Below are 25635 nucleotides of genomic sequence, written 5' to 3' on the forward strand. Positions count from 1 at the left end.
TTATCAAGACACCCTCAATAAAGGAGTGGTTCTGCAGGTGGGGACCACAGACCATATCTCAGTACCAATGCTTTCTGGCTGATGTTTTGGTCAGTTTTGAATATTGGTTGTACTTTCACACTCGTGGTAGCATGAGACGGACTCTACAACCCACAGAAGTTGCTCAGGTAGTGCAGCTCATCCAGGATGGCACATCAATGCGAGCTGTGGCAAGAAGATTTGCTGTGTCTGTCAGCGTAGTGTCCAGAGGCTGGAGGCGGTACCAGGAGACAGGTCAGTACACCAGGAGATGTGGGGGGCCATAGGAGGGCAACAACCCAGCAGCAGGATCGCTACCCCCACCTTTGTGCAAGGAGGAGCACTGCCAGAGCCCTGCAAAATGACCTCCAGCAGGCCACAAATGTGCATGTGGCTGCACAAACGGTTATAAACCGACTCCATGAGGGTGGTATGAGGGCCCGACGTCCACAGATGGGAGTTGTGCTCACAGCCCAACACCGTGCAGGGCGCTTGGCATTTGCCACAGAACACCAGGATTGGCAAAGTCGCCACTGGCGCCCTGTGCTCTTCACAGATGAAAGCAGGTTCACACTGAGCACATGTGACAGACGTGACAGAGTCTGGAAACGCCGTGGAGAGCGATCTGCTGCCTGCAACATCCTTCAGCATGACCAGTTTGGCAGTGGGTCAGTAATGGTGTGGGGTGGCATTTCTTTGGAGGGGCGCACAGCCCTCCATGTGCTCACCAGAGGTAGCCTGACTCCCATTAGGTACCAAGATGAGATCCTCAGACCCCTTGTAAGACCATATGCTGGTGTGGTTGGCCCTGGGTTCCTCCTAATGCAGGACAATGCCAGACCTCATGTGGCTGGAATGTGTCAGCAGTTCCTGCAAGATGAAGGCATTGAAGCTATGGACTGGCCGCCCGTTCCCCCAGACCTGAATCCGATTGAGCACATCATGTCTCGCTCCATCCACCGTTGTCACGTTGCACCACAGACTGTCCAGGAGTTGGCGGATGCTTTAGTCCAGGTCTGGGAGGAGATCCCACAGGAGACCATCCATAACCTCATCAGGAGCATGCCCAGGCGTTGTAGTGAGGTCATACAGGCACGTGGAGGCCACACACAATACTGAGCCTCATCAGGAGCATGCCCAGGCGTTGTAGGGAGGTCATACAGGCACGTGGAGGCCACACACAATACTCAGCCTCATCAGAAGCATGCCCAGGCATTGTAGGGAGGTCATACAGGCACGTGGAGGCCACACACAATACTCAGCCTCATCAGAAGCATGCCCAGGCATTGTAGGGAGGTCATACAGGCACGTGGAGGCCACACACAATACTCAGCCTCATCAGGAGCATGCCCAGGCATTGTAGGGAGGTCATACAGGCACGTGGAGGCCACACACAATACTGAGCCTCATCAGGAGCATGCCCAGGCGTTGTAGGGAGGTCATACAGGCACGTGGAGGCCACACACAATACTGAGACTCATTTTGACTTGTTTTCAGGACATTACATCAAAGTTGGATCAGCCTGTAGTGTGTTTTTCCACTTTGTACAGAACAAAGTATTCAATGAGAATATTTCATTCATTCAGATCTAGGATGGGTTATTTCAGTGTTCCCTTTATTTTTTTGAGCAGTGTATATACACAAAGATGAAAAAACGTCCATAACAAAGTATAATAACTATCAAATAAAATATTTTATTTTACACCAATACACATTGCCACAAATATATATATAGGCGTATATACAGTGCTGGCCAAAAGTACTCAGTTTCTTCCTGAAAATGATTGCAATCACAAATTCTTTGGTCTTATTCTCTTCATTTAATTTGCTTGCAAGGAAAAAACACAAAAGAGAATGAAGCAAAAATCAAATCATTGATCATTTCACACAAAACTCCAAAAAAGGGCCGGACAAAAGTATTGGCACCCTCAGCCTAATACTTCGTTGCACAACCTTTAGCCAAAATAACTGCGAACAACCGCTTCCGGTAACCATCAATGAGTTTCTTACAATACTTTCAAAGTTTTCCCAATTTTTCGGACTGACTGACCTTCATTTCTTAAAGTAATGATGGCCACTCGTTTTTCTTTACTTAGCTGCTTTTTTCTTGCCATAATACAAATTCTAACAGTCTATTCAGTAGGACTATCAGCTGTGTATCCACCAGACTTCTGCACAACATAACTGATGGTCCTAACCCCATTTATAAGGCGAGAAATCCCACTTATTAAACCTGACAGGGCACACCTGTGAAGTGAAAACCATTTCCGGTGACTACCTCTTGAAGCTCATCAAGAGAATGCTAAGAGTGTACAAAGCAGTCATCAAAGCAAAAGGTGGCTACTTTGAAGAACCAAGAATATAAGACATATTTTCAGTTGTTTCACACTTTTTTGTTAAGTATATAACTCCGCATGTGGTAATTCATAGTTTTGATGCCTTCAGTGTGAATGTACAATTTTCATAGTCATGAAAATACAGAAAAATCTTTATATGAGAAGGTGTGTCCAAACTTTTGGTCTGTACTATATGTATATATTTTATTATTTGGCAAAATAATGTATGTGTGTGTGTACATAAATAAATATATATATTTTATACAAAAACATTTGTTCTAATTTTGGGAGACAAAGCAAAATTAACGGGGACTTCAATCTGAGATCCTGGTCTGGTGGTAATAAGTGTAAGTCTCCCTTACAGGGATGTTTGTCCAGAAGAATATGTATTATGGAGCTTTTCTGTGGAGTCTGACCAGACAATCTCTCCTTGGCTCCCCGTGTGCATCAGTAAGCGCCCATGACCCCGGTGCCGGCTCTCTAGTTGTCCTTTCTACACATTGATAGGCACTAACCTCTGTGTACCGGGTGCTCCCCACAACACCATCCTTCCGGGCTCTGTGACTTCGTACGTTAGTCGTACATGTGCCCTTTTTTCCTCCTTCCTTTAGAGACAAGCGCAGAACTTGCTGCTTATTTTAGTGTTTATACCGAGGCGGATGTTGAGATTTATCTCTATTTAAAGAAGAAGAAAGACACGGTAACCCGTCTTTTAATAGATCAGGTTCTCTCCTCTGAGTGATCCCAGAGGATCCTGTCCAGGAGGGAGGCCGTGTCCTCATGGTGACATCATGAGATCTCAAAAATACAATCACTGGTAAATGGTCACCGTCCTTCCCCCAATCTCCATACAGTGAATTAGGAGAGAAGAAACCGATGGATGGAAATGTGGAGCTTTCTCCAGCTCCTCTGTGGTTCCATCCCTGGTGGAGACGAGACTTGGAGAAGTTGTTTCTTAGTACGGCTCCTCCATCTGACTGACGAGGGTCTTCTCTGTCCCTCTCCTCAGGGTCCTCATCCTCCGAGTGCAGAGCAGAGAGCATTAGGCTTTGGCCTCGCTGATTATCACTTCGTACTTGAGGCCCACAATGTGCTGGGTCCTCGGTACCGGGGGTGAGGACCACAACAATGTAATTTATTCCCTGATACATAAACATAGAATTACCTTTTCTGAGAGACGAGTCTTATATATAGACAGATACACGGCAGGTCATGTATTCAGTCTGTGTGTCTCCACAGATGGATCCAGGAGGAGAAATCCACCAGAGAGATGTCCCCGTCCTCTGTATCCCCAGGACTGTCCAGAGGAGAATCACAACATCCCGGAGGATCATCAGGTAGATGACACTGAAGTCCCCACAACATCTGACCATAAAGTGATGGGACCTGAGCTCATCTTACAATGTTCTTTTTAGGGTGAAGATCTGATTGATATTAAGGTTGAGGTTATACATGGAGAGCAAGAGGCGACCGCAATATGGGCCGATCAGGGTGAGGAGGGGAGACTGTCATGTCGGTTCTGTGGTCATCTACTACTACTCCCATCATCTCATGATCACATGACACAATCTACAGTGGCATGTAAAAGTTTGGGCACCCCTGGTCAAAATTCCTGTTATTGTTGCACAGTTAAGCAAGTTGAAGATGAAATGATCTCTAAAAGACCTAAAGTTAAAGATGACACATTTCCTTTGTATTACCCTTGGACATTTGTGTGCTCAGATAACTTTGACCAATGATTCGGACCTTACTTAGCCTGTTAGGGTTAGGGCTCGTTCACTATGATCGTTAGGAAAGGCCAGCGTTATAAAAACACAGCCTACTCTAACAATGTGCCAAAAAACAGCAGCCATGGCTTCTTCTAATCCGCTGTCTAGCACTCTGAAAATGGTGGAGGCCCACAAAGCAGGAGAAGGCTATGAGCAAAGCGTTTTCAATTTGCCCTTTCCTCGGTTCAAAATGTAATAAAGAAATGGCAGTTAACAGAAACAGTGGAGGTCAAGATAAGGTCTGGAAGACCAAATTAATTTTCAGTAGGATTGCTAGAGAGGCAAATTAGAACCCCCGCCTGACTGCAAAAGACCTTCAGAAAGATTTAGCAGACTCTGGAGTTGTGGTACATTGTTGTACTCTTCAGAGACACCTGCACAAATATGGCCTTCATGGAAGAGTCATCAGAAGAAAACCTCTCCTGTGACCTCACCATGAAATTCAGCGTCAGAAGTATGCAAAAGTACATCTAAGAAGGTCTGATGCATTTTGGACACAAGTCTTGTGGACCGATGAGGTTAAAATAGAGCAATGATCAAAGTTGTGTGGAGAAAAAAGGGCACAGAATTTTAGGAAAAGAACATCTCGCCAACCATTAAGCATGGTGGTGGATCTATCCTGCTTTGGGGTTGTGTTGCAGATAATGGCACAGGGAACGGGTAGAGGGAAGAATGGATTCCAAGAAATTTCAGCAAATTCTTGATGCAAACATAACAGCATCTGCAAAAAAGCTGGAGGTGAAAAGAGGATGGCAAATGATAATGATACTAAACACACGTCAAAAGCCGCAAGCTGAAGGTTTTACAATGGCCCTCATAGTCCCCTGATTTGAACATCATTGAAAATCTGTGGCTAGACCTCAAAATAGCAGAGGATGCAAGACGACCCAAGAATCTCACAGAACGGGAAGAATTCTCCAAAGAAGAATGATTGAAAATCCCTCAAACAAGAATTTAAAGACTATTGTCAGCTACAAAAAGCATTTACAAGCTGTGATACTTTCAAAAGGGGGCGCTACTAGGTGCTAACCTTGCCGGGTGCCAAAACTTTTGCATTTGCCCATTTTCCCTTATTGAATTTTTTTTTAAATGTAAAAGATGAAAATATATATCATTTATTATTTATTGTTTTGCCTAAAATACAAAGGTAATGTCATCTGTAACTTTAGGCCGTTTATTTCATCTTCAACTTAACTGTTCACAATAACAGTAATTTTGACCATTGGTGCCCAAACTTTTACATGTCACTGTATTCTGTCACTATGTGTTTCCTACAGATGGACTCATGGAAAGAAATCCACCAGAGAGATGTCCCCGTCCTCTGTATCCCCGGGACTGTCCAGAGCAGAATCACAACATCCCGGAGGGTCATCAGGTAGACGGTGCTGAGCCCTGTACCGGATCTGTATATGGGGGACATTTCTGATCGAGGTCATAGATGTCACAGATTTTGGTGGCTTCTTGTATTGTGCTGATTGTTACATCTGATATATCAGGAGGAAGATCCGACTAAGAATAAAGTGAAGGATGAGACAGAAGAAGAAGCGATGACGAGGGGGGATCAGCCGTGTGTGAGTGACGGGAAGGAGGAGATTCCGGTAGATGTTTCCACAGGTGTGTAATAATGACCGGCGTGTGATGATGATGACTGACGTATGACGATGATGATTGGCATGTGACTATGATTAGTGGCGTGTGATGATGATGACTGGCGTATGATGATGATGATTGGCATGTGACTATGATTAGTGGCGTGTGATGATGATGACTGGCGTATGACGATGATGATTGGCATGTGACTATGATTAGCGGCGTGTGATGATGATGACCTGCGTGTGATGATGATGACTGGCGTATGATGATGATGATTGGTATGTGACTATGATTAGCGGCGTGTGATGATGATGACTGGCGTATGACGATGATGATTGGCATGTGACTATGATTAGTGACGTGTGATGATGATGACTGGCGTATGACGATGATGATTGGCATGTGACTATGATTAGCGGTGTGTGATGATGATAACTGGCGTATGACGATGATGATTGGCATGTGACTATGATTAGTGACGTGTGATGATGATGACTGGCGTATGACGATGATGGTTGGCATGTGACTATGATTAGCGGCGTGTGATGATGATGACTGGCGTATGACGATGATGATTGGCATGTGACTATGATTAGCGGCGTGTGATTATGATGACTGGCATATGACGATGATGATTGGCATGTGACTATGATTAGCGGCGTGTGATGATGATGATTGGCGTATGACGATGATGATTGGCATGTGACTATGATTAGCGGCGTGTGATGATGATGACTGGCGTATGATGATGATGATTGGCATGTGACTATGATTAGCGGCGTGTGATGATGATGATTGGCGTATGACGATGATGATTGGCATGTGACTATGATTAGCGGCGTGTGATGATGATGACTGGCGTATGACGATGATGATTGGCATGTGACTATGATTAGCGGCGTGTGATGATGACCGGTGTGTGATATTGTATGAGGTCTCCGGTGCAGTGAAGCTTTATCCGCCGTCCACATCACAGCAGAAGCGTCCGGTGATGGCGCGGCTGCTCTTGTACAGAGTCCGGTTGCGCACCGATGAATAACTGGGCCGCATTCACACCTCTTCTTAATGATTTAATAAGCACATTTTTAATTTTCCTAATTGTGTTTTTTAATATTACTTCCATCTTTTATTTTCATATTATTCTTACACAAGTCTCATGCTGCCATATGAATGACTGAGCTTGCGATTCGGACAGAACCCCGGGGGAAGATTCCGTATAATGAGGCGCTGTGGACGCCGTCTGGCCTATGATCCAGTGATGTCCATCTTTTTCAGCGTGCATAAAAGCGCAGTCGACCAGAGGGTAGACGGAGTCCGGTGTAACTCTGCTGCCTCATTATTCTGAATGGATCCCTCGGGGGTGTCATCTGAATCATGTATTTTGTAGATTTAGATGGAAACCCCGATGTACAGTGGGTGCGGAAAGTATTCAGACCCCTTTAAATTTTTTCACTCTTTGTTTTATTTCAGCTATTCGGTAAGTTCTAAAAAGTTCATTTTTTTCTCATTATAGTTCACTCTGCACCCCATCTTGACTGAAAAAAAAACAGAAATGTAGACATTTTTGCAAATTTATTATAAAAGAAAAACTGAAATATCACATGGTCATAATTATTCAGACCCTTTGCTCAGTATTGAGTAGAAGCCCCTTTTGAGCTAGTACAGCCATGAGTCTTCTTGGGAATGATGCAACAAGTTTTTCACACCTGGATTTGGGGATCCTATGCCATTCTTCCTTGCAGATCCTCTCCAGTTCCATCAGGTTGGGTGGTGAACGTTGGTGGACAGACATTTTCAGGTCTCTCCAGAGATGCTCAATTGGGTTTAGGTCAGGGCTCTGGCTGGGCCAGTCAAGAATGGCCACAGAGTTGTTCTGAAGCCACTCCTTTGTCATTTTAGCTGTGTGCTTAGGGTCACTGTCTTGTTGGAAGGTGAACCTTCGGCCAAGTCTGAGATCCAGAGCACTCTAGAAGAGGTTTTCATCCAGGATATCTCTATACTTGGCTGCATTCATGTTTCCTTCAATTGCAACCAGTCATCCTGTCCCTGCAGCTGAAAAATACCCCCATAGCATGATGCTGCCTCCACCATGTTTCACTGTAGGGATTGTATTGGGCAGGTCAAGAGCAGTGCCTGGTTTTCTCCACACATACCGCTTAGAATTATCACCAAAAAGTTCTATCTTCGTCTCATGAGACCAGAGAATCTTATTTCTCATAGTCTGGGAGTCCTTCATGTGTTTTGAGCAAACTCTATGCAGGCTTTCATATGTCTTGCACTGAGGAGAGGCTTCCATCTGGCCACTCTGCGATAAAGGCCCGACTGGTGTCAGGCTGCAGTGATCGTTGACTTTGTGGAACTTTCTCCCATCTCCCTATTGCATCTCTGGAGCTCAGCCACAGTGATCTTGGTGTTTTTCTTTACCTCTCCTACCAAGGCTCTTCTCCCACGATTGCTCAGTTTGGCTGGACGGCCAGGTCTAGGAAGACTTCTGGTGGTCCCAAACTTCTTCCATTTAAGGATTATGGAGGCCATTGTGCTCTTAGGAACCTTGAGTAATGCAGAAATTCTTTTGGAACCTTGGCCAGATCTGTGCCTTGCCACAATTCTGTGTCTGAACTCCTTGGGCAGTTCCTTTGAGCTCATGATTCTCATTTGGTCTGACATGCACTGTGAGCTGTAAGGTCTTATATAGACAGGTGTGTGCCTTTCCAAATCAAGTCCTATCAGTTTAATTAAACATAGCTGGACTCCAATGAAGGAGTAGAACCATCTCAAGGAGAATCACAAGGAAATGGACAGCATGTGAATTAAATATGAGTGTCTGAGCAAAGGGTCTGAATACTTATGACCATGTGATATTTCAGTTTTTCTTTTTTAATAAATTTGCAAAATTGTCTGCATTTCTGCTTTTTTTCAATCAAGATGGGGTGCAGAGTGTACTTTAATGAGAAAAATAAATGAACTTTTTAGAATTTACAAAATGGCTGCAATGAAACAAAGAGTAAAAAATTGAAAGGGGTCTGAATACTTCCCGTACCCACTGTAAGTGTTCAGCGTACAGCAGAGGATAAATATGCTCCAAAATGTTCTGTACCCCAAAATGCCACCATTAAGAGCTTCTATTCAACCCACAAAAAACAAGTCCCCACTCAGGTTCATCATCTGTAAACAGTAATATAGGGGGTGTCCATATCACTGGTAGCACAAAGGCTCTGGAAAAGTGACTTGGCTCCCACTTAAAGAAATCCAGTGACATCTGCGCTCCCAAATCCAAATGCCCCCTCCTCCTGGGCCCCACAGTGTGCAGTTAGCATCCACATGTTTGGCATTACTGTAGCGAGGAGAGACAATTTATTTCTCCAGAAAGCACTAGCTGGGAATCATGTATTGGGCGCTACAACATAAGGGCACTGCAATGTACCGGACACTACAATGTACTGGCCACTATAAGGGAATATTTGCATTTTCACTTCACAACATCCATTACTGCTCGTTTCTGGAAAGCACCCATGGAGTCAAATTCATCACTACACCTGTAGATACATTTCCATAGGGGTGTAATTTCCAAACTGGTGTCACTTGAGGGGGGATTCTGCTCTTCTGCCACTTAGGGGCTTTGTATATGGAGTCTGCAATCTGTTCTACTAAAGTTTGTTCTCCAAGAGTCAAATAGCGCTCCTTCCCTCCCTAGTCTCGCCATGTGGCTAAGCAGTACAGTACAGACACATATGGGGTATTGCCCCGTTCAGCAGAAATTGTATAAAATTATGACGTCATTTTTACCCATTTTCCCTTGTGAAAATGTAAAATCTGGGGATAAAATAATACTGTAGTGGTAAAAATGTAATTTTTTTTTTTTTCACCGTTCAATTGTATAATATTTTGTGAATCACAATTACCTTGCATTCATTGGGAAAGTGCGCGGTGGATGCTGGTGTGACGCGCGGGGAAACCCCACCCACAGCCCGGCGTCCACCGCGGGGATCGGATCACCGAGTCACGCCTCACTTGACGTGACATCAGAGAAAGCAAGAGCCGGCTGAGGCCGGGGGTCGCGTGATGCCGGTGAGTGGCCAGCGATAGCGCCGCTCACAGGCAATAAAGACAAAGCTAGGTAATTAGAAAAAATCTTCTCTCAACGGGTTAATTACATTGGGGGCATTTTTAATAGTAGTGGACAACTTCTTTAATTACGTGGACACTTTTCTATACTAAGGCCGAGATACGAAGCTTGAGAGAGTGAAATGGCACTGGAGGTACATTAAGGGAACCTGTCATCAGTAATTACCACTTAAAGAACTATTTGCTGTCTAATCTCTGCCACCCCTGACTTGTGCCAATGTCACCAGATTATAAGTGTCATTCACTTTACCCATCTTTGTGTTAATGTTATGGCATGTAGTTGTCCTCCTTGTTACCGGTACTTTCACTGACGAGGGTCTTCATTGTGAGATCCAGAAAATACATTCAGAAATCTCTTTTGTGTTGAAGAAAAAACTCACATCTAATTTATCTTTCATCCTGATAGGAAATCCTTGTGAGAATAACGGTTCCTCACTAAACTGTAAAAAAGAAGATATCAAGAAGCAGTCTAATGGAGAAAACCTCATCACCCTTCATGGACCTCCTGGACTTCACAGCACTTCACTTTCTTATAATCCTCCTAATCATGAGGAATCATTTCCTGAGCAATCTCACATTGTTACCAAAAGTCCAGGTGGCAAAGTGGATTCAAGATTTCAGTGTGACAAGAAATTTACAAAAAGCTCAGATTTTTTAACACACAGAAAACACAAAGGTAAAAAGCCATACTCCTGTTCAGAATGTGGGAAATTCTTTACATATAAATCACAATTTGTTATACATGAGAGAATTCATACAGGAGAGAAGCCATTTTCATGTTCGGAATGTGGGAAGTCCTTTAAACATAAAGGGGATCTTATTACACATCAGAGAATTCACACAGGAGAGAAACCATATTCATGTTCGGAATGTGGGAAATGTTTTGGAAGTAAATCAGAGCTTGTTAAACATCAAAGAATTCACACAGGAGAAAAGCCATTTTCATGTTCGGAATGTGGGAAGTCCTTCAAACAGAAAGGGGATCTTATTAGACATCAGAGAATTCATACAAGAGACAAGACATTTTCATGTTCGGAATGTGGGAAATGTTTTGGAAGTAAATCAGACCTTGTTAAACATCAAAGAATTCACACAGGAGAAAAGCCATTTTCATGTTCAGAATGTGGGAAGTCCTTCAAACAGAAAGGGGATCTTATTAGACATCAGAGAATTCACACAGGAAAAAAGCCGTATTCATGTTCAAAATGTGGAAAGTCCTTCACAGGTAAAGGAAGTCTTATTAGACATGAGAGAATTCACACAGGAGAGAAGCCATATTCATGTTCAGAATGTGGGAAATGCTTTACAGATAAAAGGTGTAACATACCTGGCGGCGTCCTTGCATGGTGGTCCATCTCCCACTGTGCAAGAGGGCGCACTTGATCTCCTGTCCAGAATGTCTCTCTGGCTTCCCTCCATGCTGTCTGTTTGTGTCTTTCTGCTGCTTAAGGGCGGCGCCCGATCACTTCCTGCCTTTTGTACCTGCTGTGGGTCACACCCCTTGTGCGTCCTCAGCCTATTGCTGTCTGTCACTTGGTATATAGCTCAGCAGCTCCCTTCTATCCCTGCCTGAGCATAGTGTTTCCTTCAGTGTGTGCTTGCACTCTGAAGGTGCCAGGTCCCGTCTCTTGTCTCCTGCTTTTTGTATCAGTTCCCGTGTCTGAACTGAGTCCTGTATGTCTCCTGCTTTGCGGTATCAGCTCCCGTGTCTGAACTGAGTCCTTTCTGTGTTCTCTTGTCTGTCCTGTCTGAACACGCTCCTAGCCTGTTCCTCCTGCCTTCTAGGGGCCGATTACCTAGACCCGTTCCTGTATCTTGTCTGACCTGTCTGAACTCGCTCCTAGCCTGTTCCTCTCGCCTTCTAGTGGCCGATTTCCTAGACCCGCTCCTGTGTCTGGTCTGTCCTGTCTGAACACGCTCCTTGCCTGTTCGTTCCGCCTTCTAGTGGCCGATTTCCTAGACCCGCTCCTGCGTCTGGTCTGTCCTTTCTGAACACGCTCCTTGCCTGTTCGTTCCGCCTCTCTGGGGGCCGTATTCCCAGACCCGCTCCTGTATCCCTCTGCAGTGTCGGTCTCCTCCGTACACTCAGTTCCAGTCTGAACTCTCTCCTGTCCTTTACCTGTTTTGCCTCTATGTCCGTTCCCTTCCTTTTTCTGCAGAGTCTGAACTCGTACCTAACTCCTGCTTGTTGTCTCTGCAAGTACTGTGTGAGTATCTGGCTCTGTCTTTCCCTTCCTGTCTGTTCCGTGTGAACAGAGCCCTGTCCTCCCTGCTCAGCCTTGTCTGCACTCTAGCTGTGCTTGCCTGTAACCCTCTGCCTGTATTGTTCCTGAGTCCCGGTGTGTACTGGGTCCTATCCCGCCTGTGTTCCTACCTGCTAGTGCCTCTCTGTCTGCACTCTAGCTGTGCTTGCCTTTACCCCCCTGCCTGCATACCCGCCTGCCTGCATACCAGTCGTGCCTGCCTATACCCACCAGTCTGTGTGCCAGCCTACCAGCCTGTTCCTGTATTCCCCTGTGTGGGTCAACAGCCGTGTCCGGGGTCTGTCCTGGAGTAGCACCTGGTCCCTCTGCTCGGTTCCTCCTTGGTGCACTGGCGTCGTATGCCGTCGTGCGACCCTGGTCGGATCGGGTGAATACTTAGTCACGCCCCTCCAGGCATTCACTCTCCGGCACGGTCCAGTGGAATCACTACCAATCACACGCACACGCCGCTTAGCCCGGGCGTGTGCATAACAGCATGCTCAGGCCATGGTTCCCGTTGAGCCCCACGGCCTTCGCTCTTTGAGAAGTTTTTCCAGCGAATACATGCATTAAAATAAAATAAATAAATTTTTTTTCCCCCTTTAGCTGAGTTCCAGGCGAATTACGCACCCGTCCAGATGGATCTATCAGCTCTCGTTCCTGCGGATCCGCCACGTTACTATGGGGATCCAAGACAGTGTCGTGCATTTGTGGAGCAATGCATGCTACACTTTAAGGCCTACCCTCTCTATTTTCCTTCCGATTGGGCTAAAGTGGCCTTTATGATTGACTACCTAGCGGGTGATGCCTTGAAATGGGTCACCCCCCTATGGGAAGCATGGGATCCTGTCATCCTTGACCTGCAGGCCTTCCTGGTGGCCTTTCGTATGGTCTTCGAGGACCCTAACTCTGAAGCCCCTGCTGAAGCTTCACTTCCCAATATCCCGGAGCAGCCCCGACGGGTAATGTGTGTGGGTAGCGCAATAGTCCTCCAGCCCAATGAGACTACTGCCCACCCAGAATCCTCACAGGGTGACTACGCTTTCCGGAATATTTCTCTCAACCTCAAGAGGCAGTCCAGACGTGCTAGACTTAGAGGCAAGCCGTCACGCCAGGGTCTGTCCTCCCTGAGACCTCCTGACCCCAACCTTGAAGTCCCTACTGAAGCTTCATCTCCCTGTATCCCGGAGAAACCCCAATGGGTAATGTGCGTGGGTAGTGCACCAGTTCTCCTGGCCGAAGAGACTTCTGCCCATCCAGACTCCACACAGGAGAACTTCCTGCACCCGGCATCAGATGCTTCTTTCTCTTTAACCGGTGTGCATGTCCAAGGATGCTCCAAAGCTGTGGTTACCTCAGAGTCTGTGCACCTCTACTACCTGGCGGAGGATCCCCTGTTGCCTCCTGAACCCTCCGGGATACCACTCGATGACAAATGGAGAGAGACTTCTCTACACCCGGTACTCAATACTTTGTCCGCTTCGTCCTGTGAGCCTGACAATGGGTACCCCAAAGTGGTAGTTACCTCCGAGTCTCTACACCCCTCCGACCAGGCGGAGGATCTCCAGTTGTCTCTTGAACCCTTCGGGGTGCTACCTGGTAGCGAAAGGACAGAGACTCTCTTATACTCTGTACCTGATACCTCGCTCGCTTCGTCCAGTGAGTCCAACCTAGTGTACTCCGAAGCAGAGGTTACTCCTGAGTCTCTACACCCCTCCGACCAGGCGGAGGACCTCCAGTTGTGTTCAGAATCCTTCGGGGTGCCACCTGGTGGTGAATGGACAGAGACTTTCCTATATCCTGGATCTGATACCTCGCTTGCTTCGTCCAGTGAGTCCGACCTAGTGTACTCTGAAGCAGAGGTTACTCGTGAGTCTCTACACCCCTCTGACCAGGCGGAGGACCGCCAGCTGTCTCCAGAACCCTTCGGGGTGCCACCTGGTGGTGAATGGACAGAGACTTTCCTATACTCGGTACCCGATACCTCGCCTGCTTCCTCCAGTGAGTCCGACCTAGTGTACTCTGAAGCAGAGGTTACCCGTGAGTCTCTACACCCCTCTGACCAGGCGGAGGACCGCCAGCTGTCTCCAGAACCCTTCGGGGTGCCACCTGGTGGTGAATGGACAGAGACTTTCCTATACTCGGTACCCGATACCTCGCCTGCTTCCTCCAGTGAGTCCGACCTAGTGTACTCTGAAGCAGTTGTTTTCTCTGAGCCTCTGCACTCTTCTGACCCGGCGGAGGACCTCCAGTTGTTTCCTGAATCCTCCGGGATACCACCAGATAACAAAGAGACAGTGACTTTTCCTCATTATGTACCTGATAACCCGTCTATTTCTTCCTGTGAGCTTGACAAGATGTACCTCGAAGCAGAGATTACCCTTAAGTCTCTGTCCCCCTCCAACCCAGTGAACGACTGGCCCTCGAATTCCCTGCGGAAGATTCTGGCAGGCCTGAAGAAGAGGGGGCGTAAGGGGGGAGGTACTGTAACATACCTGGCGGCGTCCTTGCATGGTGGTCCATCTCCCACTGTGCAAGAGGGCGCACTTGATCTCCTGTCCAGAATGTCTCTCTGGCTTCCCTCCATGCTGTCTGTTTGTGTCTTTCTGCTGCTTAAGGGCGGCGCCCGATCACTTCCTGCCTTTTGTACCTGCTGTGGGTCACACCCCTTGTGCGTCCTCAGCCTATTGCTGTCTGTCACTTGGTATATAGCTCAGCAGCTCCCTTCTATCCCTGCCTGAGCATAGTGTTTCCTTCAGTGTGTGCTTGCACTCTGAAGGTGCCAGGTCCCGTCTCTTGTCTCCTGCTTTTTGTATCAGTTCCCGTGTCTGAACTGAGTCCTGTATGTCTCCTGCTTTGCGGTATCAGCTCCCGTGTCTGAACTGAGTCCTTTCTGTGTTCTCTTGTCTGTCCTGTCTGAACACGCTCCTAGCCTGTTCCTCCTGCCTTCTAGGGGCCGATTACCTAGACCCGTTCCTGTATCTTGTCTGACCTGTCTGAACTCGCTCCTAGCCTGTTCCTCTCGCCTTCTAGTGGCCGATTTCCTAGACCCGCTCCTGTGTCTGGTCTGTCCTGTCTGAACACGCTCCTTGCCTGTTCGTTCCGCCTTCTAGTGGCCGATTTCCTAGACCCGCTCCTGCGTCTGGTCTGTCCTGTCTGAACACGCTCCTTGCCTGTTCGTTCCGCCTCTCTGGGGGCCGTATTCCCAGACCCGCTCCTGTATCCCTCTGCAGTGTCGGTCTCCTCCGTACACTCAGTTCCAGTCTGAACTCTCTCCTGTCCTTTACCTGTTTTGCCTCTATGTCCGTTCCCTTCCTTTTTCTGCAGAGTCTGAACTCGTACCTAACTCCTGCTTGTTGTCTCTGCAAGTACTGTGTGAGTATCTGGCTCTGTCTTTCCCTTCCTGTCTGTTCCGTGTGAACAGAGCCCTGTCCTCCCTGCTCAGCCTTGTCTGCACTCTAGCTGTGCTTGCCTGTAACCCTCTGCCTGTATTGTTCCTGAGTCCCGGTGTGTACTGGGTCCTATCCCGCCTGTGTTCCTACCTGCTAGTGCCTCTCTGTCTGCACTCTAGCTGTGCTTGCCTTTACCCCCCTGCCTGCATACCCGCCTGCCTGCATACCAGTCGTGCCTGCCTATACCCACCAGTCTGTGTGCCAGCCTACCAGCCTGTTCCTGTATTCCCCTGTGTGGGTCAACAGCCGTGTCCGGGGTCTGTCCTGGAGTAGCACCTGGTCCCTCTGCTCGGTTCCTCCTTGGTGCACTGGCGTCGTATGCCGTCGTGCGACCCTGGTCGGATCGGGTGAATACTTAGTCACGCCCCTCCAGGCATTCACTCTCCGGCACGGTCCAGTGGAATCACTACCAATCACACGCACACGCCGCTTAGCCCGGGCGTGTGCATAACAAAAGGGCTCTTATTAGACATCAGAAAACTCACACAGGAGAGAAGCCATATTCCTGTTCAGAATGTGGGAAATGCTTTACATTTCAAGGGAGTCTTATTACACATCAGAAAATTCACACAGGAGAGAAGCCACATTCATGTTCAGAATGTGGGAAGTCCTTTACAGATAAAGGGAATCTTATTCCACATCAGCGAATTCACACAGGAGAGAAGCCATATTCATGTTCAGAATGTGGGAAGTGTTTTAGTTATAAATCAGATCTTGTTAAACATCACAGAATTCACACAGGAGAAAAGCCATATTCATGTCCAGAATGTGGGAAATGCTTTACAGAGAAATCAACACTTGTGATACACGAGAAAATTCACACAGGAGAGCAGCCGTATTCATGTTCAGAATGCGGGAAATCTTTTATGCTTAAATCAAATCTTTCTGCTCATAAGAGAATTCATACAGGAGAAAAGCCATTTTCTTGTTCAGAATGTGCGAAATGTTTTAAAAGTAAATCAGAGCTTGTTATACATCAAAGAATTCACACCGGGGAGAATATAGGGAAGATATAGGAGAGGGAGAAGAGGGGGTCGAGTCCATGTGGGTAGAGATAGAGGGGGCAAAAAATAATAATAAAATATTACTGGGGGTCTGCTATAAGCCACCCAATATAACAGAGGAGAATGAGAAACTGCTATTAGGACAAATAGACAAAGTAGCAAAACATAATGAGGTGATTGTAATGGGGGACTTCAACTACCCGGATATTGACTGGGAAACAGAAACCTGTAGATCTCAGAAAGGAAAAAGGTTCTTGACAAATATTAAGGATAATTATCTCTCCCAACTAGTGCAGGAACCAACGAGAGGGACTTAATATTGACTAATAGGCCTGATAGAATAACTGAGGTACAGATAGGGGGGCACCTAGGTAATAGCGATCATAATATTATCAATTTCAAAATGCCCTTCAGTAGGGTTATCAATAAGGGAACAACTAAAACATTAAACTTTAGGAGGACGAAGTTTGATCAGCTGAAAGAAAACCTTCAACTTATAGACTGGGACAAAGTTCAAAACCAGGGGAGGAGTCCTGAGGAGATAATTTGCATATTCCCACTGCATTTTGGGGTAAGTGAAGAGTCTCCGTGAGCTCAAAGAACACTGGATTTTGGCTGTTGGAGCTGAAAAGAGGACATCGGTAAACCAGGGGAGGAGTCCTGAGGAGATAATTTGCATATTCCCACTGCATTTTGGGGTAAGTGAAGAGTCTCCGCGAGCTCAAAGAACGCTGGATTTTGGCTGTTGGAGCTGAAAAGAGGACATTGGTAAACCAGGGGAGGAGTCCTGAGGAGATAATTTGCATATTCCCACTGCATTTTGGGGTAAGTGAAGAGTCTCCGTGAGCTCAAAGAACACTGGATTTTGGCTGTTGGAGCTGAAAAGAGGACATTGGTAAACCAGGGGAGGAGTCCTGAGGAGATAATTTGCATATTCCCACTGCATTTTGGGGTAAGTGAAGAGTCTCCGCAAGCTCAAAGAACACTGGATTTTGGCTGTTGGAGCTGAAAAGAGGACATTGGTAAACCAGGGGAGGAGTCCTGAGGAGATAATTTGCATATTCCCACTGCATTTTGGGGTAAGTGAAGAGTCTCCGCGAGCTCAAAGAACACTGGATTTTGGCTGTTGGAGCTGAAAAGAGGACATCGGTAAACCGCGCGCCTACTGGCGCGCGCATTTTGAAGCTTTTTTTTAAGCTTTTTTCACTGTTTTCAGAACATTAACAATAAGAACATGGAAGAGTCCAGGAGCCATTTGGTGAGCTGCATATCCTGCTACATGTTCACAGACTTGCCAGTGGAAAAGCCAAACTTCACATGCCAGAAATGCAAGCTTGTGTCCCTGTTGGAGGAAAAGTTGCGAAATCTAGAAGAGAGGTTAATTACCTTGAAAATCATTAAGGAAGGTGAAGAGTTCTTAGACAGAGCAGAATTATCTCTTCATGATTCAGAAAGAGAAGAAATTCGAACTGCACCTGACGAAACAGAGGAATGGAAGCATGTGACCCACAGAAGCAGGAGGATCGAGAGGCAGTCAGCACCCATACTGCTCAGGAACCAGTACCAGGCTCTCACGCAGTAGAACCATGAAGAAATACAGCAAAATAAGACTTTGCCAGCAATGAATAACCTTGTAAGCCCTCAGAATCCTCCTGGATGGAGAAAGAAGAATGTTGTGAAGAAAAAACGGAGAGTGGTGGTCATGGGGGATTCCCTGTTAAGAGCAACAGAGGCCGCTATCTGCAGACCAGACATAACCTCAAGAGAAATGTGCTGTCTTCCAGGAGCAAAAATTAAAGATGTGTCTGACAGGATATCAAGACTCTTCAGACCTACAGATCACTACCCATTCCTGCTAATACATGTGGGGACAAATGACACCGCAAGAAAGGACCTGGAAACCATCTGCAGTGACTTTGAAGACTTAGGCAAGAAAGTGAAAGAATTGGGAGCGCAGGTGGTCTTCTCATCCATCCTCCCAGTGGATGGCCATGGAACAATGAGGTGGAATAAGATTCTACAGGTGAACAACTGGCTACGTCGATGGTGCCGTCAACAAGGATTTGGATTTCTGGATCACGGAATGAATTACCTATACGATGGACTACTTGCTAGAGATGGGGTGCACCTTATGAAGACTGGAAAACATGTATTTGGAAGTCGCCTTGCTACACTCATCAGAAGAGCTTTAAACTAGAACAATGTGGGAAGGGAAGCAAAAGGCCAGAAAAAGTCATACAGCTGACAAATACTATTGAGATCTCTGCTACTGGAAGTGGAAAAGAAGAACAAAGACAAAACAATTTAAATAATAAAAATATGGGAGGAAGAGAAACCAATCACAAACTAAAATGTTTTTATACAAATGCACAAAGCATGGGCAACAAACAAGGAGAATTGGAACTACTAATGCAGGAAAAGGAATATGATGTCATTGGAATCACTGAAACTTGGTGGGACGATACACATGATTGGAATAAAAGGCTAAAAGGATACAACTTATTTGCAAGAAACAGACTTGATAAACGAGGAGGAGGTGTTGCATTGTATGTTAGAAAAGCGTATATCTGCACAGAGATTGAAGCTTCAGAGACTGGGAGTTCTGTGGAAACTGTTTGGGTAAGAATACAAGGAGAGAACAACGGAAAGGACACCATTGTAGGCATTTACTACAGGCCACCTGGGCAAGCTGAAGATATGGATGAACTCTTTATGTATCAAATGACCAAGTTCTCCAAAAAATATGACGTAGTGGTCATGGGAGATTTCAACTATCCAGACATTTGTTGGGAATCTCTCTCAAGTAAAACTAACAGGTCAAGCAAATTCTTATCCTCTCTTGCTGACAACTTTATCTTCCAAAAGGTAGGGGAGAAAACAAGGGGATCTGCTACTTTGGATCTAATCCTTATAAACAGGGAGGAAATGGTTGAGGAGGTAAAGGTGGCTGGGACCCTAGGAGGCAGCGATCATGCTATTATAGAATTTTGGATAACTAGAGGAGGAAGACATGTGAAGACTCAAACTTCAAGGTTAGATTTTAGAAAGGCAGATTTTAAGAGACTCAGAAAGAGAATAGGAGGGATCCAATGGCTGGATGTCCTTAAGGACAAAAATGTCCAGGAAGGATGGGAAATTTTTAAAAATGAGATTCTCAAAGCACAATCGTTAACAATCCCGAAAAGTAGGAAGAATGGGAAGCATTTAAGGAAACCAGGATGGATGAACACAGAACTTAAACACATGCTAAAAAGAAAGAAAGAAATGTTTATTAAATGGAAAGAGGGAGGCATATCTAAAGAAGATTATAATGCAGTCTGCAGATCCTGTAGGGCACGTATCAGGTTAGCTAAAGCTGACAATGAATTAAGGCTTGCAAGAGATGTCAAAAGCAATAAAAAAGGATTTTGGGGGTATGTCAAAAGTAAAAGAAAAGTCAAAGATGCTATAGGATTTTTACAGGATTAAAATGGAGAAATGGTAAGAGAGGATGTTGAGAAGGCCGAACGTTTTAATTCCTATTTTGCATCTGTTTTCTCTCAGAAAGAAAATGTAACATCAACTGATCTTCACTGTCCTTTTAACGGAATAGAGGAATCCAAGTTATCTGTAAACCGAAAGATTGTGAGGGAATATTTAGCTAACATAAATGAGTTCAAGTCTCCAGGTCCAGATGAATTACACCCCAGAGTACTGAAGGAGATCGTAGAAGAAATTTTATAACCACTCTCCATAATCTTTGAAAATTCTTGGAGAACAGGAGAAGTCCCAGAAGACTGGAGAAGAGCAAATGTTGTTCCTATCTTCAAAAAGGGGAAGAAGGTGGACCCAGGGAACTATAGGCCGGTGAGTCTGACTTCTATACCAGGAAAGATCTTTGAACAAATTATTAAACAACATGTATGTAAGTACATGGATAAGAATGAAGTGATTAACCAGAGTCAGCATGGGTTTGTAACTAACAAGTCATGTCAGACTAACTTAATTTCCTTCTATGACAGAATCACTGACTGGGTGGATCAGGGAAATGCTGTAGATATAGTATATCTTGACTTCAGCAAAGCATTTGACAAAGTATCTCACACCATCCTTATTGAAAAAATGACCAAGTATGCAATGGACCAGGCAACTGTTAGGTGGATTCATAACTGGCTTAGTGATCGGACTCAAAGGGTGGTTGTAAATGGCTTCACATCCAGCTGGATGAATGTCTCAAGTGGGGTACCACAGGGCTCCGTCCTGGGCCCCTTATTGTTCAACATCTTTATCAATGATTTAGATGAAGGAATTGAGGGTAAGCTGATTAAATTTGCTGATGACACAAAGCTAGGAGGGATAGCTAATACTAGAGAAGAGAGAGAGAGGATTCAAAAAGACCTAAATAAACTGGAGCAGTGGGCAGCAACCAACAGAATGGTTTTTAACAGGGAAAAATGCAAAGTACTACATCTGGGCAATAAAAATGAAAAAAGCATATACAGAATGGGAGGAATAGAGCTAAGCAACAGTACATGTGAAAAAGACTTAGGTATACTAATAGATCATAGACTGAACATGAGTCAACAGTGTGATGCAGCAGCAAAAAAGGCAAATACAATTCTGGGATGTATTAACAGAAGCATACAGTCTAGATCACGTGAAGTCATTATCGGTCTTTACTTCTCTTTGGTCAGACCTCATCTGGAATACTGTGTACAGTTTTGGGCACCACATTTTAAAAAAGACATAGACAAACTGGAGCAAGTTCAGAGAAGAGCGACCAGAATGGTGACTGGTCTGCAAACCATGTCCTATGAGGAACGGTTGCAGGATTTGGGAATGTTTAGCTTGCAAAAAAGAAGACTGAGAGGAGACTTAATAGCTGTCTACAAATATGTCAAGGGCTGTCACATTGTAGAAGGATCATCTTTATTCTCATTTGCACAAGGAAAGACTAGAAGCAATGGGATGAAACTAAATGGGAGGAGACACAGATTAGATATTAGAAAAAACTTTTTGACAGTTAGGGTGATTAATGAGTGGAACAGGCTGCCACGAGAGGTGGTGAGTTCCCCTTCAATGGACGTCTTCAAACAGAGGCTGGACAGACATCTGTCTGAGATGATTTAGTGAATCCTGCTTTGAGCAGGGGGTTGGACCAGATGACCCAGGAGGTCCCTTCCAACTCTACCATTCTATGATTCTATGATTCTTAATCAAGGAAATACGAATAGTAAATGGGAAACCTTCAAAAGAATTCTGAATACTCAGTGCGAGAGGTATATACCGTATGGGAATAAAAGGGCCAGAAATAAGAGGAAACCAATATGGTTGAATAAGAACGTAAAAGGGGCGTTAAATAGCAAAAAAGAGGCATTCAAGAGATTAAAACAGGAAAACAGCAAGGAGGCACTAATGTGTTACAAGGAAAAAACGAGAACCTGCAAAAAACAAATAAAAATAGCGAAGGAGGAAACAGAGAGACGTATTGCTAGGGAAAGTAGATCAAATCCCAAACTGTTCTTTACGTATATAAATAGTAAAAGGATTAAATCGAATAATATTGGACCGATAAAAAGTGAGGGAGGCAAAATCATAGAGAAAGATGAGGATAAAGCTAATCTATTAAATAAATTTTTTTCGTCAACTTTCACAAAGGAAAAAGAACTAACAGGCGAAATGAGAAGTGACAAGCTTAATCCTCCACTAAGTATGACAAATCTAACCCAAGCTGGGGTACAGAAACGCCTCAGTAACATTAAAATAAACAAATCACCAGGACCTGATGGCATACACCCACAGGTACTAAGGGAACTAAGTAATGTGATAGACAGACCGTTATATCTTATATTTAAGGACTCTGTTGAGACTGGGTCTGTACCACTTGATTGGCGACAGGCGAATGTAGTGCCAATATTCAAAAAGGGAGCAAAAAGTAACACCGGAAACTATCGGCCGGTGAGTCTGACGTCCGTTGTGGGCAAAATTTTTGAAGGCTTTATTAATGAGGCAATCATGGAGCATCTTGATGCTAATAATCTATTAACCCCGAACCAACATGGATTCATGAGGAATCGCTCCTGCCAAACAAACCTGATTGACTTCTACGAGGAGGTTAGCTCTCGAGTAGATCAGGGGGAACCAGTGGATGTCGTGTATCTCGACTTCTCAAAAGCGTTCGATAGCGTGCCACATAATAGGTTGGTATACAAAATGACAATGATGGGGCTGGGGGAAAATGTCTGCAAGTGGGTAGCTAACTGGCTAAAGGATAGAAGGCAGAGGGTGGTTATAAATGGAATATACTCAGATTGGGTAAGCGTCACTAGTGGGGTACCACAGGGGTCTGTACTAGGCCCAATGTTATTTAATATCTTTATTAACGACATAGTCAACGGGATAAATAGTAAAATATCAATATTTGCAGATGACACAAAGTTATGTAAAACAATTAATACAAAAGAGGATAGTGAAGACCTACAGAGGGATTTGGATAAGCTGGGTAGGTGGAGCATTAAATGGCAAATGAGGTTTAACGAGGAGAAATGTAAGGTCATACATATGGGAAGGAAAAATGGAAGTCACCAGTACTCACTGAATGGGAAATCATTGGGGAATTCAGAGATGGAGAAGGACTTGGGCATCTTGATTGATAGCAAACTAAATTGGAGTGCCCAAAGTCAGGCCGCTGCTGTAAGGGCAAACAGGGTAATGGGATGTATCAGAAGAGGTATAGCTGCAAAGGATGAGAACATTGTTCTTCCACTGTACAAAGCACTGGTCAGACCACACTTGGAATACTGTGCTCAGTTATGGGCCCCAATATATAGAAAGGATATAAATGAGCTTGAAAAGGTACAAAGGAGGGCAACAAAATTAATAAGGGGAATGGAGGGACTGCAATACCCAGAGAGGTTGGCAAAACTAGGACTATTCAGCCTGGAAAAGAGAAGGTTGAGGGGGGACATAATAAATGTGTACAAATATGTTAGGGGACAGTATAGAGACCTTGCCAGGGATTTGTTCAAAAGGAGGGATATTACGGTAACAAGAGGGCATTCACTAAGACTGGAAGAGAAAAGGTTTCAGCACCAGCATAGGAAGGGGTTCTTTACGGTAAGAGCAGTGAGAATATGGAATTCACTGAGTGAGGAGACGGTAATGTCGGATTCACTAAACCAGTTCAAGCGGGGACTGGATGCTTTTCTAGATACCAGGCAGATTTCTGCATATACTTAACAATAGAATAAAATAGTAGGTTGATACAGGGATTTATTCTGACTGCTGGTTTCAGAGTCGGGAGGGAATTTTTCCTCAGGTGAAGATTGGCTAAATCATTTGGGGTTTTTGCCCTCCTCTGGATCAACTTTAGCAATTACAGAACTAACAGTTCGAACTTGATGGACGCAAGTCTTTGTTCGGCTTTACTAACTATGTAACTATGTTTTCATGTTTACAATGTGGAAAATGCTTTACAGCTAAATCAGATCTTGTTAGACATCAGAGAACTCACACAGGAGAAAAGCCGTATTCATGTTCAGAATGTGGGAAATGATTTACAGATAAAAGGAGTCTTATTCCACATCAGCGAATTCACACAGGAGAGAAGCCATATTCGTGTTCAGAATGTGGGAAATGCTTTACAAATAAAGGGAATCTTATTAGACATCAGAGAAATCACACAGGAGAAAAAAACATTTTCATGTTCACTATGTGAGAAGTCCTTCAGAAATAAAGGGCATCTTAGTAGACATCAGAGCATTCATACTGGAAAGTCACCATATTCATGCTCAGAATGTGGGAAGTGTTTTAGTTATAAATCAGATCTTGTTAAATATCACAGAATTCACACAGGAGAACAACCGTATTCATGTTCAGAATGTGGGAAGTCTTTTATGCGTAAATCAATTCTTGCTGCACATAACAGAATTCATACAGGAGAAAAGCCATTTTCTTGTTCAGAATGTGGGAAATGTTTTATATATAAATTGGATCTTGTTAAACATCAAAGAATTCACACAGGAGAAAAGCCGTATTCATGTTCATTCTGTGAGAAATGCTTTCCAAAAAAAATGTATCTTGTGCAGCATGAGAGAAGTCACACAGAAGAGAAGCCGTATTCATGTTCGGAATGTGGGAAATCTTTTATACATAAATCGTACCTTGTAAAACATGAGAGAAGTCATACGGGAAAGAAAGTGTAATTATGTTCACTGTGTTTTATAAAGTTTAATAAACATTGTTCAGCATAAATGAGTACACCCCCTTTGATGAGTAAGATTTTATTTAATAGCTCACTGAACACAAGATCAATTTCTACAATTTTGCCAACACTAAGTTTCATAGAACATTTTTTTTGTAATCAAAACATGAAAGTAAGGGTAATAATATAACTCTCATTAGAAAATCTTCAGTTTTACTCAAATTAGTTGATGCAAAAATGAGTACACCCCACATCAAAAGATACTACATCTATTATTTTGTATGGCCTCCATAATTTTAAAGGACGGCCCCAAGTTTTCTAGGCCTGGAATGAACAAGTTAGTGACAATACTATATCTATCTTTTATCTCTTTTTCGATAACGAGCTCTTAGAGCCTGGATGCTGGATGGAGCGATGACAACTTGTCTCTACAGAATCCCCCATAGGTGTTTGGTTGGGTTCAGACCAGGAGACACTTGGCCACAGAATCACTGTCACCCTGTTCTTCAGAAATGTAACAGTGGCCTACCAAGGGAACAGAGTGATGGCAGCATCTTTTCTTTCACTACAGAGCAGAACATCTGTGAATTCAAGATACCATCAATGAAATGTAGCTCCTCATGCAGCCCCACATAAGGACACGGCCACCACCAGGTCTCTCTGTAGACACCATGCATTCTCATTGTATTCCTCACCTCTTCAATGTTATACAGTTTTGAAGCCATCAGTTCCAAAAAAAACCTTTATCTTGGTCTGATCACTCCAGAGTATAAAGTCCCAGGAGTCTTCATATGTTTCCGCATGTGTCCTGGCAGATTGTAGGGCGGCTTTTTTGTGCATGGGATTTAGGAGAGGCTTTCTATGTGGACAACACCCATGTCTGCCATTCCTCTATAGAAAAATATGTCTGCTT

The 25635-nt window shown here is 44.6% G+C and overlaps 1 pseudogene; it reads left to right on the top strand.

The window, feature by feature from the left end:
• Positions 1-2937: 2937 nt before the first annotated feature.
• LOC141219292 (uncharacterized) lies at positions 2938-24779 on the top strand (annotated as a pseudogene).
• The last annotated feature ends 856 nt before the right edge of the window (positions 24780-25635 follow it).

Source organism: Phyllobates terribilis, unplaced genomic scaffold (genome assembly GCF_046119375.1).
Source record: "Phyllobates terribilis strain yellow unplaced genomic scaffold, ASM4611937v1 Scaffold_259__1_contigs__length_2703414, whole genome shotgun sequence".
Classification (NCBI taxonomy): domain Eukaryota; kingdom Metazoa; phylum Chordata; class Amphibia; order Anura; family Dendrobatidae; genus Phyllobates; species Phyllobates terribilis.